Genomic DNA, 18,327 nt, shown 5'->3' with positions numbered 1-18,327 from the left:
AGGGGGGCAGTGGGCATCAGGGTGCATGTGGTGGCAGTAGGATGACTCTGAGCAACTGCAGTGTGGATGGGTGAGTGGGGGCTCTGCAGCCCCTGCCCTCAGCTCTTTGAGGCCCCTCAGATGGGGCTCTCAAAGCTCTTCAAGGCAGAAATGGAAGATTTCCAATGCCTTTTACTTGCCTTCTCTCCACTGGTAAAACTGCCACAGCCATCAGCTGAAGGAAGAGGAGGAGAAGACAGAAGGAAGGATGTGACAACCATAAATTGTTCTGTACTCTATGGCTGTTCTTGCAGCACATTCTAATAAGGTCACCACTATTTTTCAGATGGGTTCATGTGGATTAGGCTGTTAAAAAGGATCCCCCCAAATATCCAGACTCTCAAGATGGAGTTTCCTAAAATCTCTGGACAAAATCAGAGGTCTGTTCTGAGCTGCTGACAGGAAGCCTAGGTGACCTAACTGGCCCATCTTGAATGGCAACCTAATCTACACATTGTCATCAGGCTTCAAATTAACAAGTTCTCACAGTTGGCAAAACTGAATTGGAAGTACTTTAATTTTGTTTGGCTGAAGTCCAAGAACTGAGAGCTATTTGAAGGGTGGAGTTGCACAAAGCAACACTGATTGACTCAGGTGATTGTTGTGCAAATGAAGCTTCTCCTGAAAGCAGATCAGGTCACCAATAGTTGGCAGTTGCTTTATATAATTATTACTAGGCCTAGTATTCAGAGCTCCTTCAATTCAAGCAAGTTTGACATATGAGGCCTGAAGACAAGGGGACAAGGAAAGCTTTTGTCAAGAGGATGTAATAGTCATCGTTTTGAATTAGAGGGTGATGCTATGGTGAGCGTCTGCTTTGGACAAGCTGATCTGGAGAACAAGTGGATGAGGTCTTCATCATACAACTGGAAGGAAGCTCTGGGCGTCATGGGAGAATTTATTCACACAAGAGCCTGCAGCAGGAGCAATTCAGCAAATTTCTGGAGTGCACGATGATACTTCCTAATCAGGTTGATTGAGTAACCCATGAGGCAAGGAGATCTGCTGGACTTTATGCCTACAAACATGGAAGAACTTGCTGGAGATGCAAAAGTCAGGGGCAGCATCAGCTTAGGTGACCACAAGGTGATGGAGGTCATGATCCTGCAATAAGGAGGAGAAAAAGAGCAAGAAAGCAGGATCCTAATCCTGTATTTTAGGAGAGCAGATTTCAGCCTGTCGGGGAAGCTGCTTGAAAGAATTCCATGGGAAAGGTCCCTAGAAAAATAGGGCTGGAAAGTTTTCAAAGATCACCTCCTTCAAGTACAAGAAGGGACCAATCAATGTTCAAGAAGTCGAGCAAATGTTGAAAGGAGGCCTGCGTGGATGGACAAGGAGCTCCAGACTAAACTTGAATATTAAAAGAAAATGTTGAAGCAGAGGTAATTGACTGAGGAAGAATACAGAATACTGTTCAATCATGTATAGACGGGATTAGGAAAGCCAAAGCCCCTCTGGAGTTGTATCTGGTGAGAAAAGTGAAAGAAAATAAGAAGGGCTTTACAGGTCTGTCATCAACAAAAGCAAGAAAAGGGAAAATGTCATCCTACTACTTAAAGAAACAAGGGGCCCTGAACCTTAGTGGCACAAGACTGAGACATCCATAGATCTCAGGAATTCCCAGAGGGAAAGTGTGAAACAAGGAGGACTTACTCTTACTAGAGTAGGATCAGATTAGTGAACGTTTAAACAAGTTGGACACATTTCAGTCTATGGAACTTGATGTGATGCAGCCATGAGTGCTGAAGAGCTGACCAATGTCACTGTGAGGCTACTCTTGGTCATCTTTGGGAGATTATAAGAAGACTTTCCTGAAGACTGGAAGGGAGGAAATGTCCCTCTATCTTCAAGAAGGACAAGAAGGAAGATTTGGAGAACTGCAGGCAGGCCAGTCTCACCTCACCCCAGAGAATGGTGATGGAGCAAATCATCCCGGAAGTAATTTCCCAACCAATTAAGGACAAGAAGGAACTGGCAGTTGTTTGGATGGATTTATAAAGGAGACATCATTCCCAGCCAGTCTGCTAGCCTTTGATGAGGAAATGTCTGACTTGGTAGATGATGGGAGAGCAGTGGATGTTGTTTACCTTGACTTTAGCAAGGCTTTTGGCACTGTCCCCCATAACTTCCTCCTAAACAAATTAATGAAGCATGAACTGTATAAGTGGATAGTGAGACGGACTGAAAGGTGGGTGAATTGCAGAGCTCAGAGGGTTGTGACCTTCTGAGGGCACTTTGTGCTGACCCTCAGCAGCACAAAGTTCAGCTAGAGGCCCATCACTAGTGGTGTCCCTCAGGGGTCAAAAGCTGGGTTAATATCATTTAAGATGTTCATTAATGACCTGGACAGGGGTCACTGAGTGCACCGCCAGCAAGTGTGCAGGTGATATGAACTGAGAGGAGTGTCTGATGCATCAGGTGGTTGTGCTGCCGTTTGAGGGACCTCAACAGAACGGACAGATGGGTCCATAGGAAGCTCATGTAATTCAAAAAAGGGAAGTGACAAAAAAGTGACCTGGCAAGGAATAACCTCTTGAACTAAAAGAAGTTGTGGTCAAACTAGCTGCAAAACAGCTGTGCAGAGAAGGCCCTGGGGGTCTTGGTGGGCAACAAGTTGATAGTGAGCCAGCAGTGCGCTTTTGTGGCCAAGAAAGCCAGTGGTGTCCTGAGCTACACTGGGCAAAGTGTTGCCGTCAGGTAGAGGGAGGTGATCCTTCCCTTCCGCTCAGCCCTGGCGAGGCCATCACAGCAGTAAGGGTTGACAAGAGCTGGACATTGTGGAGTCTCCAACCCTGGAGATAATTGAACATACTGAGGGTGCACACAGCCCTCAGTGACCTGCAGGAGCTGAGCCTGCTTGGGCAGCGAGTTGAACTAGATCATCTCTGGTGGTGTCTTCCAACCTCAGCCAGTCTGTGACTCTGTAATGAGTCAGGTTTTAGTGGCCTAGCTTAATAGGAATGATTATATTTCCTATTCAATAGGCATCTTATAAAACAGGTTCCTGCCTTTATGAACGCACTCAGGGTAGTCAGAGGAGTTGCCTCAGCTGTCACTGAATTTTTCTTTGAAATGAGACTTGTGCCCTTGATGGAAATAGTGACAAAACCTTAAGTGAAAGATGGGGCTGGATCACATCATTCATCATTGGCAGAGCAGTCTTTTCCCTCTACATCTGTTAGTCCCACACTTTCTGATAGGAGCTGGCTGCTGGGCTACACATAGGGTGAGAATAGAGTTGAACCTGCCTCTCCCCCGTGTTGAGGAGAGAAATACACAGCCGTGTTGCAGCAGGAGGGAGATGTTGGGCTCTGAGGGTACTAAGGGGCTGAGCTGCCCCTTCTGGGGGTGTTCCCCCAGGACTGACCTTAACTTGTGGTATCTAATGTGTGGACAAGAAAGGTGAGATAAGAAAACTATCCAAGAGGAATGAAAAGCCCAGCTGGGGCTCAGCGCTGACGCTCTGATAGGATATCTGCGCCCTGGCGGGCTGCTGCCTTTCCTCCCCAGCTGTGAGAGAAAGAGAAATGGGAGCGGGAGCTCGGCAGGATGGTGGTTACTATGGCTACCCCACACCGTCCATCCAGGCATCCATCTGCTTGGCTCGCGGGGCTGGAAAAGACACACTGCTGCTTTTGAAAGCTGACGGTAATCTATCCTAGACGGCTGGATAGGGATGATATCCTCTGAGATCAATTTTACCCAGCACTTTTTGATCTATGAAAACCATTCCAACAGCAAAGCCATGCCGACAAAGCGGGGTTTGTTTCTTTGCAATAGTTGTCTTATTGTCCATGAGGAAGCGGGGCGGGGGGATAATGATAATGGACCAGTAGATTCCCAGGACGTTGAAACACCCACTGTCTCTGGTGGGAATTTAACCCTTCGGATTTGCTTGAGAGATTGTTCATTCTTCATAATGACACATGGTGACACGTTTGATATATTTGTAAAGTACAGAGAATGGAAGTTGGAGATGATACTCTACAAAATCACCTGTTTGTGAGCCTTTTGGATGACCACATCACATCGTCGGATAGGCACATGGATATTTTGGGACAGATTGGTGGCACCTTGCATCATAAAGTACGGGTTTCACTGAACAGCTTGGGACCTATTTTAAAGAGTGCCTCATAGTGCAAAAGATAGTATTAAACTTTGATCTTGTAGATAATTTAGAAAAATTGAGCTAGAATAATTTGTTTAGAAAGTGTTTCTTCAAAAATAGTTTTAAAAATCTCCCTGCCACAGAGATGATCACTTAGTGATCACATACTCTTCTATTTCAGTGGCCTTCCCTTTGAAGATGGTATTTCTTCTGGTGACTGGTTTGGGATCAAGAGGTTCTGCCACAAGTTTATATCTTTTTGCCCCTGGACAATTTCTTATTCCTCAGCATTCCGGTATTACAGGGATTGTCCCTTTAGCTATTTTGCTATTTCCTCTTTAGAAAAATCCTACAAAAGCAGAATCCCTGATGGCTACATACAGTTGATGTCCATGGACTGTATGGGGACTGTATTGTCCTGATTAGGTAAATGTGAAAAACATAAATACATTTACAGTGCAGGCTTGTTATTTGTATATTGTATATCCTTTCAAACTATGTGCCTTGAATGCAAAGTGCAGCTCTGGTTACTTCTCAGTCAGTGATTTGAAACACAGTAGTGGATTTCTCCTCCCGTTTTCAGTGTGTGTGGGAACAGTTGGGATTTCCAGGAAGGTGAAATCTGGTTCTCTAACTCCTCTGTTAGAGGTAGCATGTAGAAGGAGGAATCATTTCACAAGACGATAATTCATCTTATCATTCTTTTTCCTTGGAGCTTTATCTAAGTCTTCTATCTACTAGAAGGCTGATTTCCGTTACACTATCAAGGCAGGCTCTTCAGCCTTGAATGATAAAGGTGTTGGCTATGGAAATCTCTTGAAATCATTTTAACTAGTATGCTTTTGTTGTTGTTGTTTTTTGGTCGGTTGGTTGGTTCTTAGCAAAAGCAGGTAGACTGCAGGATGATGACAGAAAAAAATGATCTACATTCCAGATTCCAGACAAAAATGTGTGTGTGTGTTTATGCAAATATACATGTGTATAGAAATATACAGATTCATTTCTACTTATCAACATAGATCCATAAAAGAAAAGACAGAAAATAAACAAACAAAATTAAACAGTTCCTTAGCCTGGCCTTTCATGTGGCAGATATCTGGTTTCCAAAAGCAGTATTGTCTTCGCAGGGGAGGGTGGATGTGAGTCCCTAATCCTGGCGCCTTACCTTGCCAGTTTGGGTGTGCTGGTGGGCATGATGAAGAGTGAGCTCTTCCTACAACAGTTTCCTCATTTTCAGACTTGCCTCTTGACTGGTTCAGTGCATATATAAAAGGGTTAGAATAGAGTAACATCGTTTTCAGATGTCTGATTTCTGACTTGGAAAATTGTTGGTTTCAGCTCCTCTGCCAGATGGCTGAGGAAGGAGCAGTCTGTTCTTTGTGCTGAATGTTTGTGTGAGAAGCGAAGGAAGTAGCACCCAATTAGCATAAAAAGCCATTGCAGTCTTCCAAAAATCAAGGGATGGGAAGTCACTGGGACAGAATGAGAAATCACCTGCTTAAAATAAAATGAACTGCAGCTATAAATCAGAATGGCTCAGTGAATGAGACCTAGCTTAGTCCACAAACCTCAGAGTTGATCAGCTATCACAGATAACAGAAATAAAACACCACTCTGGCCCTAATGTTAGGCTTCTTGCCTGTGTCATCTACCTGGGGAAGATTAAAAGTGTGCATTCAAAAAAATTACCGACATCCATCACATGAATCCAAACTTAGCCCTGGAAGCTATTGGGAAAAATCAATGGCAAAAGGGATCCCGAGCTGGTGGGAAATTGCACCCAGGGCTTTCTGACTCCCTGGGAATCTGGAATAAGGACCTTTCTCACCAGTCTGTACCTTCTGAAGGCTGGCAGGGCCGAGCTTTAGGGACGTCCAGGGTGGTGAGAGGCGCTGGGCAGGGGAGCCTCTGTGCAACAGGGTTGGCGAAGAGGCTGCTGGCTCTCCGCAGCTATCACAGTGGCATGCTGTGCTCCTGTCCAGCCTAGGGCTGCACCCACCCCTGAAATTATATATTTGCTTTTCTAAAAACTGCACCAAATTTGTATGCAAGATCCCCCCCCGCCCGCATTTTATTACTTTAACATGAAGGGTATAAAAATCTGTTCTTCTGTATCCATCCCAGATGCACTTCCAACAGCTTCGATCTAGTTTTGTCCTTTTCTTCCTTCTGAAACACGATAGTTACTGCCAGCATTCCTCTGAGCATTTGTGCTCACGTGCAGTACGGAGCCAAAAGCCTTACAGCAAGCATGTCAATGGAGACACTGTTCTAGGGATATCCCATGGGGAGCATGGTTTTGTTGACCTTTAGTATATCTCACAAACTTTCCTGAGTTTTTCAAAACTATGAAGGGAATGTGCTGTGCACAGAGCAAGTTGAAACAATACAGTTGTGTGCGTTTTTTTTTTTTTTTTTTAAGGACAGGAAGTGAAAATGTCATATTAACATCCCTGCAATTGTTAATGGAGGTAGCAATCATCTCACAGAATCAGCCAGAGCTTAACCACACTTAATGAAAACATCACTGTGCGCTAAAAGGTGTCCTTAGATTTCTAGTGACACAAGCAAATAAAGTTAGGAGTGTCCGTGGAGCTGAAATGAGAATCCCCTGGATCATTCATTGCATGGAGGCACAGTGAAATAGAGGAGAATTAACTGGGAAGAGGGAATGGACACTTGTCTCTCTGTTCGTCTGCATGGGCATGCCCCACTCCACACAGGTGTCCAGATGCCCCTTGGATCACAGCTGGGACAAGCTCTAGCAAAGTAGGAAAAATCAGAAAAAATGTCATTGTTAAGAATTACCCTTACTTTGCTTTTGGGTAGGGCCACTAGGACACAGGCTAAATGACATCACCAAGGTGAAAAAGACATCTGGAGCAAAGTGCAGCGACCAGAAGCTCCAGCCCGGCTCTGTGCTCTAACTCTTTCCTCTCGGCTGAGATGTGTGCGCGTGCACCCCTGCACCCCCGGATGGTCCCTCCAGCCCCTGCAAACATCGCTGTGCAGCCAATAAACATATAAGGATCCTATATTGGAGGGGCAGTCCTTAAAGAGAGTGAATAAAGGCTTTTTTTTTTTTTTTTTTTTTTTTTTGTATTTAATATGCATTTAACTTGGAAATTACTCCTGAATTACTCTTCAGTAATTGCAAGTTGTTGAGGAAATGGGCAGTAAACTCAGCTGTAATGCTCAGTAACAAACCAATAATCAGCTTCTCTACTCTGCTGCAGCTTACCATTGCACGTCTGTCTTCTACCATGCCAGCCATTTTCCAGACAAATTCCTCCCTTCCTTCTCTTTCACTTGGACCGGGCTCCTAGCTGGGGTAAGCTGAGCTGATTGATATGGGTCTGAGACGCTTTTTCAGATCCCCAACCATCAAGAAAGCTGGTAAACAGAAAGGGCCGTGTTTCCTGTAGTGGAGGAACCGTTCAACTGTATCTCTAGATGCATAATTTATAGAGGGACATTGTCCTGGCCTCCGTGGGAGTCACGCGCCACTGCCCTTAGCTCCAGCCACATCCCCTGCAGGTTTGGGGCACTCCTCGACTTCGGTCCCTTTTGTGAATGAGTGTTGACAGCTTCTGAAACTCCCATCAGATGTGTTCCTGCCTTATAGAATATCCAGCCTTGGATTCCCAACATGGATCTATCTGCCTGACACTGTGACCTGTTAATCTGGCTCATTTTACAGGCAAGAAAGGACTGAGTATTCCTTCTGATGGTCCTAGTAGACATTTTTCTTTCTTGATTTCCTTTTTCACATTTGCATCTCAAAAGCAGAAAATTGATAAGGGAAACAGAAAGCATTGGAAAAATAAATGAAGAATGTTGCACCCTTTCAAAGAATACCGGGAATCTGTGGATGCCCAAAAGCCTGTAGGAGAAGTCCAAGGAGGACTATTTTATCAGATATTTTATTATTTTGAGTGATCATTCACCTCCCTGATATTCCCCTTTTAATATGAGGCCTACACTCTCTGAACTATATATCACTTTCTGAAATGTGGCCAAGTTTTTTAACATTGTAACTGAAACTTCTTTTCCTCTAGTGCAAATTTTCTCTTCTTATAAACAGAAGCTTTTGCTTTATAAAAAAAAAAGAAATGGCTTTAGCATAGGCGTTGGGCCTCAGTTTTTGGACATTCCAAGGTCAGACTTTAAATCCCCTTGGAAGCTAGACATCTGTTCATGTGTAACCAGCCACACCTGGCATTTTCAAGCTGCCTCATGCCCAAACCTCAGTTGGATCATCAGATCAGCTTTTCCCTGGCTTGTCTCATGTTTCAGGTCCTTTCTTTTCCTTTCTTTTCTTCCTTTTATTTATTTATTTATTTATTTATTTATTTATTTCATTCTTGAAGCATATCTTTCAGAGCAGGCACTATGCAGGAGACAGCTAGAGGACGGGCTGGCGGTGTCTTCCCATTTTGTGCCATATACCAGTTATAAATATATATATATGTATATATACACACACACACCTGGTATATATGTGGTATATATGTGGTATATGTACATATACCACATATGCCACTGTACTAGGATATATTAAGCCAGAGTATTCTGCCCTATTTGAAGCCCCTCTGCCCTAAACTTATACTTTAGTATAATTCTGATGTGAGTTGTCCTTGACATGTCTTGTTTCCTCTCTCATACTTTGAATGATTCACTGAATCATGAGCTTGACTCTGACTTTCAACTCCTGGTTGACTCTCCCAAGCACTGAGGTTTTCATTATAGATGATTGATTGAGTTTACTCATATATTTCCGCAAGTGTCATCTCTCCTCATAGCCTGCCTGGCTTGACTATCATCGGTAAATCTCTCTCTTAGGTAGTTCAAGCTTTCCACACATTGTCTGGGAATATCTCACGGTTTAGGGGCTTGAGGATGCCAGTTGCACAAGGGAATGCCTTGAAAGTAGGAAGTGCAGTGCTGAAGGCTGCAACACCAAAATGTCCCTATTATGAGTCCTGCCCTCTGGACTTCCATTATATTTGAAAAATGTTACCCTGGACTGAATCAGTGAGACATTTTTTCAGTGTCTCATTCAAAGTATCGTCTCCAGAACCCTGCAGTGTATCTGGCCATATGTAAAACACATAAGGTGAGGGAACTCTGAATCAGCTTCCTCCAGCGATCCGGTTATGCCCTCAAGTATGATGAACATGGAACACTGTTTGCTTGAATAGCTGCTAAAGTTATTAATAGTCTTAAAAAACATCCTGGAAATTCTTTTCAGTCCATTCTTAGTACTTGTTGACCTCAAACTGGCAACCACATGAAAAATGTTGGGAGGGGAAGCACAGATTAATACAAGAAAATAGAAACCACATGGTGGAGGGAGGGAAGATCAACAAGACAGTATTACTGAAACAGAAGACTCCTTATTTCTCATCCCACTTCTTGTCCTCCTCAGCATTTTTGATCAGTGATTACTCCTTTCTAATAGTTATTCTTCTCCTTCCTATTCCTGTAAAAGGGTGAGTCTATCCAGATGGCTCTGTCTTTCTTCAAATGACAACCCCACAGAGATGGTATCTGTTACTATCGTTAATTATTACATTTATTACTTATAAGGGAAGGCCTGTGATGAGATTGGTATTCAGGATCTTGAAGAACTCTTTGGATACGGCAGATGTTTGGATACAAAGCTGTAGCTTCACCAGATTTGTTCAACTATTTAAAGCTTCCTTTACTTTTCCTTGTAGTATTACTGAAAAGCCCTCTTCTTCCTCAAGTAGGCAGTACCAAAGCATTCAGAAGTTGCACAGGGATGTGACTATAGCATGTCTGAGGCCATTAATTCTCCATGAAGCTTTCTATGGTGAACAGTTCTTGGTACCACCTAGAGAGCTGGTGCTTAACATGTGCCCCTGGGTTTCAGGGGAGCTGTGAATTGCTTCTAAAAGACCTACCAAAAGTGGTTGCAGAAAGCAACTCTACAGACCGCATGTCAATACGTAAACTTCTGTATATATAGGCTGTCCTTTAAAAAAGCAGAAAATCTCTGCCTCTGTTTTGCTTTGTCAGTAGGATTCAGGAGGAATTTGATCCATTTTTTGATATCATGAAGAACTGCGCCTGGGTAGAGGCGCATTACATTAATCCTGTTGAAAGACTTTGAAATAGTATTTTTCATCATGAAAGCCGCACATTTGTACTATAATTGAATAGTATTAATGATAGCTTAACTAATAAAGATGGGATTTAAAAACACTTTTTGCTTTCACTGTTCGGCCTGTAATTCTTTAATGGCTCTCTGCCAAAGCTTTGAAACCCAAAGATTATTATTTGTCAGCTATTAGAAATTGTATGTTAAATGTCTAATCTCATGTGTTTTGTGCTGTGTGCACTACAGAAATAACAGTAATACAGAAATATTATTCCGAGCCTTCTGGTGTATTCTGCCACTGTTGGGAATTTGTTGGCCCTGGCCATAAAGCAGTTAATAACATATTTTAGCATGGATTTCGAGTATAATTTTCTAGCTGTGCAGTGGAGAGGTAAATGTAGCCCTATAATATAGCAGTGGGGTGAGCAGCTCAGCTACTACCACAATATTACATGTCCTTAGGGTATAGCCCATGCCAAGAAGGGCTAAATTCACAGTGCGCTGTGCGATCCTAACTCCCTTCTAAAATCACTGTCTTTTATTAGTAGATGGGTCCAACCAGAGTTAATAATTTCCTCACACTAGTTTGTAAGTGCACCTTTAAATAAATGATGGAACTGAGATATTGACCTCAGCTTATTGCTATAGCTTCCTTGCTTGCTTTTAGATTTATGGAGCCTGCTGATACAGCAGGCTGGTAATGGCCTTTCGGATACTGCACTTTGCTACTCACATATTTCATTAAGTAGACATTTAATAGTGTTGCTTAACAAAAGCATGACTCCTACAGTCAGAGAATCGCCTTTTATCCAGCCTTATCTTCATTATACCTCTTCAGAGAAACACAACAAACACACCCTGGTAATTCGTTTCCACCTTGTCTTCAGCACTTGGTAGCAACGCGTGCATCACCGCGATTGCTCCTGTTGTTGTGAATCCACAGCAGTATGTAATTACGGGCCTTTTAGACATTCTTCACTTCTAGGGAAGCTTTGATATAGCGATGGCATTTGTTTTGTCATGTGATCAAAGGAGGAAGCTTCTCGGGTGTTAGTTGATCTGTATTTGCAGACAGTCCGGTCTTTCCGGAAAAATGTCACTCTGAGTCCTCTAACCTAAAAATGAGACAATGAAGTAGAACAGGCAGGGAAAAAGGTGTCCTCCTAGATTGGTTTCATGATTTTTCCCATAACCCAATTTATCTTTTTACATTACCCAAAAAATGGAAAAATAAGATGAGGAAAAGTCTTTGTCTTTTCTTTCAGATGACTTTCACATTTTATCAAAAGCCACAAGCACAGTATTACAATATTATAAGGGATCCTTGATCATTCCCATGATTTTCTAATATAGGTCTGTGGTTGGTTTGGTTCCTCAGCTGCAAATAAAGCAAAAGAGAAACAAGGAACCACCCAGTACTATTAGATACTGGAATACAATAATAGATATTGGGACACACCTAGCACTTGTTTCACTTCCGAATTGTGCACATTTCTGAAGTAAGCACGAGCAATGTGAAAGCTGACTGTGAACCTAAGCAAGGCAGAAGCAGAATGTACAGAGAAGCATATGACTTGCTTAAGAAATATAGAGATATAACTAGTAGACATCAAATGTGACTGTCTCCTAATGCCATTGTGCATTACTTTTGCATTACGACCTCTTACTGTTCACCATTCACAAAATAACCCCATGCTCTGGTTCACTGAGTGATCACAAACAGAACACACTTGATGAGTATGACCTTAAAAGTTGCCATTGTCTAATGGTTGGATATTTTTTCTGGGAAAATTGGCTTGATTTTCAAAGAAACTCATGCATTTTTCCCTATTATACCCAGATTCTAGATAAACCAAATAGATCTACTCAAGATCAATTTTCTTTGTTAAAGAAAGAGAATTAGTTGATGTTTTCCACTGGCTCTTCAGTGCCACTGACACTGATTGTGGAACTTCTGCCAGTGTTGTGGGCAGAGATCTTAAGAAGTCCCCCAAAAAGTATCCAAAAAAAGTGGAGAGGGAAAAGGGAGGTATGAATATCTGTGGTTCCTACATATCTGTAGATGAACTGACTTCATTTCTTGCGATCTTCCCTTAGTAGTGGTGATACAGGTTATGTCTGAGATCACTAAGGAGTGTGAAAAGCAGTTGAAGGCAACGAGTCTCTAGCCTTTAACTTTGTTTTGTTTTTAGATTTAGATATTCTTCTTATTTCCAAGAGAGTAATATCTTGCAGTATTCAGGATTTTTTTTCTTATAAAAATGAATAGCATGGCAATATTACTTGATAATAACTTGTGCTCTTGGTGGCCTTCCTCCAGAGTAGACTCCTCGTTGAAGCAAAATTGACAATGTAGTGCTGTCCGTAGCAATTTTATAAACAGCTTAAGCTTCTAGGCATAGCTGGAATCCCCGCTTACAAATTTCAAAACTGATGTTTGCAAAGGTCATGGACCTGTTGGCTAATTGAGACCTGGAGGTTTCCATGCCCTAAGGAGCCTATAAACAAAACTAATGGAGAAAAGAGGTGCTGGAGGGCCTGTCCACATGAAATTTTCATCTTGTAAAAAGTTGGAAGGATGCATTAGAACTCATCAATTTAATGACATGTGTTTACAAAACCTCAGAATATCTAAACAATGATCAGTTGCTTGCATTTATTTAGACTGCTTGCTTCTACTTCTACAAATAAACTGTATTCTCCTCATTCCATTACTCTTCTTGCTACATATTTAAAGCTTCCATGTAACTGGCTGTCCATTTTTATTTAATCTTGCATCTTGAGAGACAGATTTGGAACACATTCACACTGGGGAAATTCAGCAGAACTTTGCTGAATTCTCTGGAAAAAAAGTGAGATCAGATTCTTGCTCAGGGACACCTCTTTGCGTGAGAATGTAAACAAATTTAAACAGATAAATGAGTGGAAGCAAAGTTGTCTTGGTAGCAACATTGCACCTCCTAGAAATTTTCAAAAGAGAAAACACCTTAAATAAATGTACCCCTTTCACTCAACTTATGCTGAAAAAGTGAGTCACCTGAATATTTTAAATAATCATTAAGAGAAGGCTGAGGTTCAACAGGACTCTGGATGACATGTTCCAGGTGTGCCTAGCACCATCAGATCTGAGGTTTTTATTCCACATGTTGGAGCCTGCTCTTCTGGACCAGTGCCCATGGGCAAGGAGCTACTATGAGGAGTAAGGAATTGTGCATATGACAGAGGCATCAGAGTAGGCTCCATGAGCATGTGCATTGTACAGGCAATATCTGTATGCACTTACCCAGCTGCACATCTTCTTTACAGCATGTTTGAATTAACTGCATTGATCCCAAGGGACAGCACGGGCTTTGGGCTTTGCCACCTATTCTGTTCTACTAACTCATAATGAGGTTCTAAAACTCAAGTTTCCTTTGAAGTCAGCTCTGCAAATGAAATCTCTAGTTGTGTCTGTCTCTCCCTTTTCTTGCTTGTTTTTACCAGTATGAATACTGTCCTTGTGACAGTATTGCCCATGGGGATCCTGAAACATGTATGAGGAGGACTATTGAAAAAGAGGGCACTTGAAAAGCACATGCCCATCTGAGCAATGTGAAGGGTCTCTAAAATTAACATAAATATTTGAGACATTGACCCAACCAAATTGTGACAGCAATCTGTGAAAGGACCCTGCCCCTCCGTTGGAGGCCTGAGCTGGCTGTGTGGTTGCCTGGTATTTAGACTGGAATGCAAAAAATCATGGGCAAGTTTATGGTTGTCAAAGCTTACTAGAAATGATGTTTTCTTGCTCCTCTTACCTATTTCTAATAGTCTCAAAGTGCACAGTGGAGAATGCTGGTACTTGCAGACCTAGCTTATTTTGACCAGGTTGAGCTGGGAGTACAGATAACATGGAGGGAAAGGCCTCCTTGGCCAAGAGGGCGACCTGGGGCAGACCAGATGAGCTCTGCCAAGGGCACAGGGAAGAGGACTTCTCCGTAACACACCTGGCCCTGATGCTCGACACTAATGAGTGAGCGGCAAGGAGGGCACTGATGGTCAACACCTCTGAATCTGGAGAGGAGCCAGTGCGTTTCAGAGAGGAGGAGGCCAGCGTGGCTCTCATCTGAAATACCGCACCAGTCCCTGCATGATGTGCCAAGACCTGCAAGTTGTGTTGAAGGTACCTTGAAATCTCCCGTAGCTACTTTGGCTCTGTCTCGGTCACTCTGCATGTTCCCCAAGCATTTGAAGCTGATTTCTTGCAATAACCACTCACAGTTTATGCATAATACTAACAACTCGCTCTTTCATCTGGAATCTTTTAGTTGTGCAATCAATGTACTCTTCTCCCTTTAAAATCCATATGAAGGCTTGCGGGCAGAATTGGTATTCACTCTGCAAATGCTGGCATTTAATTTAAACGGTGTCAGGCAAACTCCTCTACAGAAGTGATAAAGCTTTAATGGTCTCTTCATTCATCATTTTTCATTTATGTCGCCCCATACTATGAAAATGCATTGCAGGCTCTTAACTGTCCGCAGGAACATTCTCCATTTGAAATTGCTTCAGAGATGATTGAATATTATTTAACCAGAACTTTAAGTGCAATAAATAGTACATTTTAGAGGCTGCTGGGAAGACTGCTGGGAAAAGATCTTGGTCTCTTTCAGACTGTAAACAAAAAGCAATAAATTAGCTGGACTGATTTCAGCAATATGAGATAGATTACACTATATCAGAAAAGTCTTGCTTTTATATGAGATTGGTCTTTGAAAACACAGACACTTGACGAAAAAAAGAACAGCCTAATGCATGTGGAAGACACTATACACTGCCTCTTAAAATCTGCACAGAAAGCTGGTAAAGGCAGATAACGTGCAAGGCAAAAGTGTACAGTGAAGTAAATGGTGAAAAAGAGGATCTTAGTTTGATTAATGTCTTTAAAAACTACTCATTTCAAAAATATCATTGTATGATATACTAAATAAAGAGCTTTAATCAAAACAAAACAAAACAAAAAAAGAATACACAAAGCCAGATGTATTCTTAGCAGGAAATATAATGGCCTGAAGAAATTATTTAAATCAACCTAACTAATCAGAGAGCATAATGGGTTTTTATTATCAGTAATGAAGAATGCAGAAGAAATCACCAATTGGTAATTAGTAAACTATCAACAAGATAACAGGTTTCTATTTTTGCTCATCTGAAGCAGTGAAAAATGACAAACTGGATGACTGAAACATGAGAGATCTTACAAAGATAATAAAAATTTTAATTGCTTTCTGGTACAGGATGTCTTTATTTTATTTTATTTTATTTTATTTTATTTTATTTTATTTTATTTTATTTTATTTTATTTTATTTTATTTATTTTTTTTTTTTTTTTTATAGCCTACACTTTTCAAGTCAAATGGCTAGAAGCTTATTTTAGAGCAGAAAAGAGGAAAAGAAAAAAGAGAAATAGAAAGAAAAATAAGAAAAAGAAAAGAAAAAGAAAAGAAAAAGAAGAAGAAAAAGAGAAAGAAGAAAAAGAGAAAGAAGAAAAAGAAGGCAATAGGCATGACATGGCTCCTTCTTTTTCCCTGTATTCTTTGTGCACTGATGGCTGTTTCCCTCAGCAGCCCCTTGCTGCTCACACTGAACTACCGGTCTAGATGCTGCTGCTCTGAAAGTGCTTCAGAGAGAGCGGCAGAGTCCCACAGACGTAACACAGCCATTGCCCTGCTGAGGTCAGAGCCAGAATATACCCGGGAAAGTGGGAATGTGGAAATGGGGAGCTGAGCTGGCTCAGATGTTTTGATGCTGAGCATTGGTGAAGCCTAATTTTCCTATCTGCTCCGCACTACCACTTACTTCAGCTGTGTGGTACGTAATGTGGCCAAAGTTGAGTGAGTTTTCACAGATACAAGCCTGAAACCAAGGCTACTGCAGCCTCCCTCTGCCCTGCTGTATTTCACGTCCTGCCCCACTGCAGGGAGGTACTGCAGCTGTTCAAATAAACCACGTCTGGAAACGCTTACATGAGCAGGCAAGGGAGTGTATGCTGATCCTAACACTCTTCTTCGGAAATGGCCGAATCATTTGGCTGGAAATTTTCATAGAAATCCTGCTAGAAGTAGGACCTTCCCTTTCTCCCCCCAGAATAAAAGACTTCAACCCTTACAATCACATACGAGTAAAGATTTTTATCTTTCAGCCTATGCAATAGGATGCAGAAGTCTGCAATCAGTCCTACCTAAAATCATGAACTAAAAGGTCCTGCCTGAACTCTGCCACTTATTTTATAGCACACACAATTCCTGCCCTGTAAAGTTCAGAGTCTCAATTTAGCTGTGTCAGGGTTAAGTGCTCAGGACTTTCCAGCATGTGTGCACTTTAAAGTGGAGCTCATTAGCAATCTTGAAATGTAAGACATAATAAATAATTCAGGAATACCACTATGCAAAAAAACCCTCTGCAATTAACTTTCAGCAATTTAAAGACTAGGCCCTGAAAGTGCTAAGCTATGTCGACGGGAATAATCTTTAAAAGTTGATGTTAATCGGAACTGCATGTTTATATAATTCACATTTTTACAGATTTGGTGGTGCTGGGTGCACATGTGTCTGTCTGTACCATTTGTGCAGAGGGGCAGCAAAACTTGAGTTTTCACATACTGAAAAATGAAGATCCCTTATGCTGAGGTGAAATATCCAGCTTGGGAGACATTGCTAGGAAGCTGAGTCTGTTCATCATCAGTGCAGCTCATGGGGCCAGCCCAGGCAGGGTTAAGAGACCCGCAAGATACACGAGTTGCTCTGCATTGCTTCAGGCTTGACGAGAAACTCTGGGAAGCTGATGCAAAAGGACTTCCTGCTTACCTGGAAAACAGTTATGGACATTTGGCTGAAAAACACCTCAAGGGTAGAGCTCATACTGTGTTGAGAAGCTTTGAATCATCCAGGAAATTTAAAACGCTGTCCTGCCAATGGCATAGGCAGGCTTCGTTAGGTTATCTGCGCTTCCCACTCCTTAAGGTTACTTGTTGCTCCTGCACGCAGTTTTCCTCACCAGGCTGGAGCGATGGCGGCTCTGTTGACACGGATTGTGACACGCAGGAAGGCCAGCGAACCCTCCTGCAATGGAGGAGAGTTTAATCACCAGGGCAGAAAAGGAGAGAATGAAAACATGTTGCCAGGAGCAAAAAAGATCCACTGTGCAAAGTGAGGGAAGAAAGGGATATTTCTCAATGTTATTAGCTGTGTTGGCTGAAGCCATTGGTAGCAGCCTGGTTTTCCAGAAGAGGAGCTGAGCTACAGATGCAACCTTCCCACGTTATCTATATAGAAGATAAACAGCAACAAGGAAAATCACAATTTTCTAAACCCTTCCATATGTCTCAGCACTTTACTTAATAACTGCTACAAATGGCCCAAGGGTGAAGTCCCTCTCAGTACTGCTACAACAGCTCTAATGGCACATGGCTATTGCCTTGATGACTTCATGTACTGCTAGGTTTAATGAAGAACGTGTCACCTCAGTGAGGCGAAAGATACCAGAAAATAGGGTTTGGGAAATAACGGTTTTACTGTGGAAATGTCATCTTCTAGGTGATTGAAGAAATTCATTTAAGAAATTTATAAAAGCCTCAATAAAAATTTGACAGCTTTATGTAAATGCAATAAACCAGGGGGCATGGGAAGAAGAAGTGAAGCTCATTCTGCATTTACGATGCACAAAATATTATAATTCAGATGAGGACAAAATGACCTATAAATGTTAAACATGTGGCTGAACACAGAGCGTGTCGGCAGCAGCCCCACGGGATGGCCATGGGGGTGTTGTGATGGTGCAGGCGGTGAGGAGCCATCAGGACTGCAGATCCTGCCATTCTGATTTTCATGACAAAACCAGTCCTTTCTGTTCACTGAAAGGAGCTGTGAGGCCCTGGGTGCTGCGGTCCCAGCTGAGTGGGTGCATGGTGCTCGCTGCTTTTGAGCAATAGTTCCTTGGAGTAAAACACAGCAAATTCAGACAGCTAAGGTGGAAGGAGGGCAGAGGAAGACATAAACAGATTCAGTGCTGCAATGGC

General features: G+C 42.2%; 1 pseudogene; it reads right to left on the bottom strand.

The window, feature by feature from the left end:
- Nucleotides 1-210: 210 nt before the first annotated feature.
- On the bottom strand, nt 211-11,180 carry LOC112946651 (annotated as a pseudogene).
- Nucleotides 11,181-18,327: the final 7,147 nt, after the last annotated feature.

Source organism: Nothoprocta perdicaria, unplaced genomic scaffold (assembly GCF_003342845.1).
Source record: "Nothoprocta perdicaria isolate Ctin4 unplaced genomic scaffold, notPer1 scaffold_211, whole genome shotgun sequence".
Classification (NCBI taxonomy): domain Eukaryota; kingdom Metazoa; phylum Chordata; class Aves; order Tinamiformes; family Tinamidae; genus Nothoprocta; species Nothoprocta perdicaria.
Note: the sequence above shows the minus strand (reverse complement) of the source record. Positions and strands in the feature narration are given on the sequence as shown.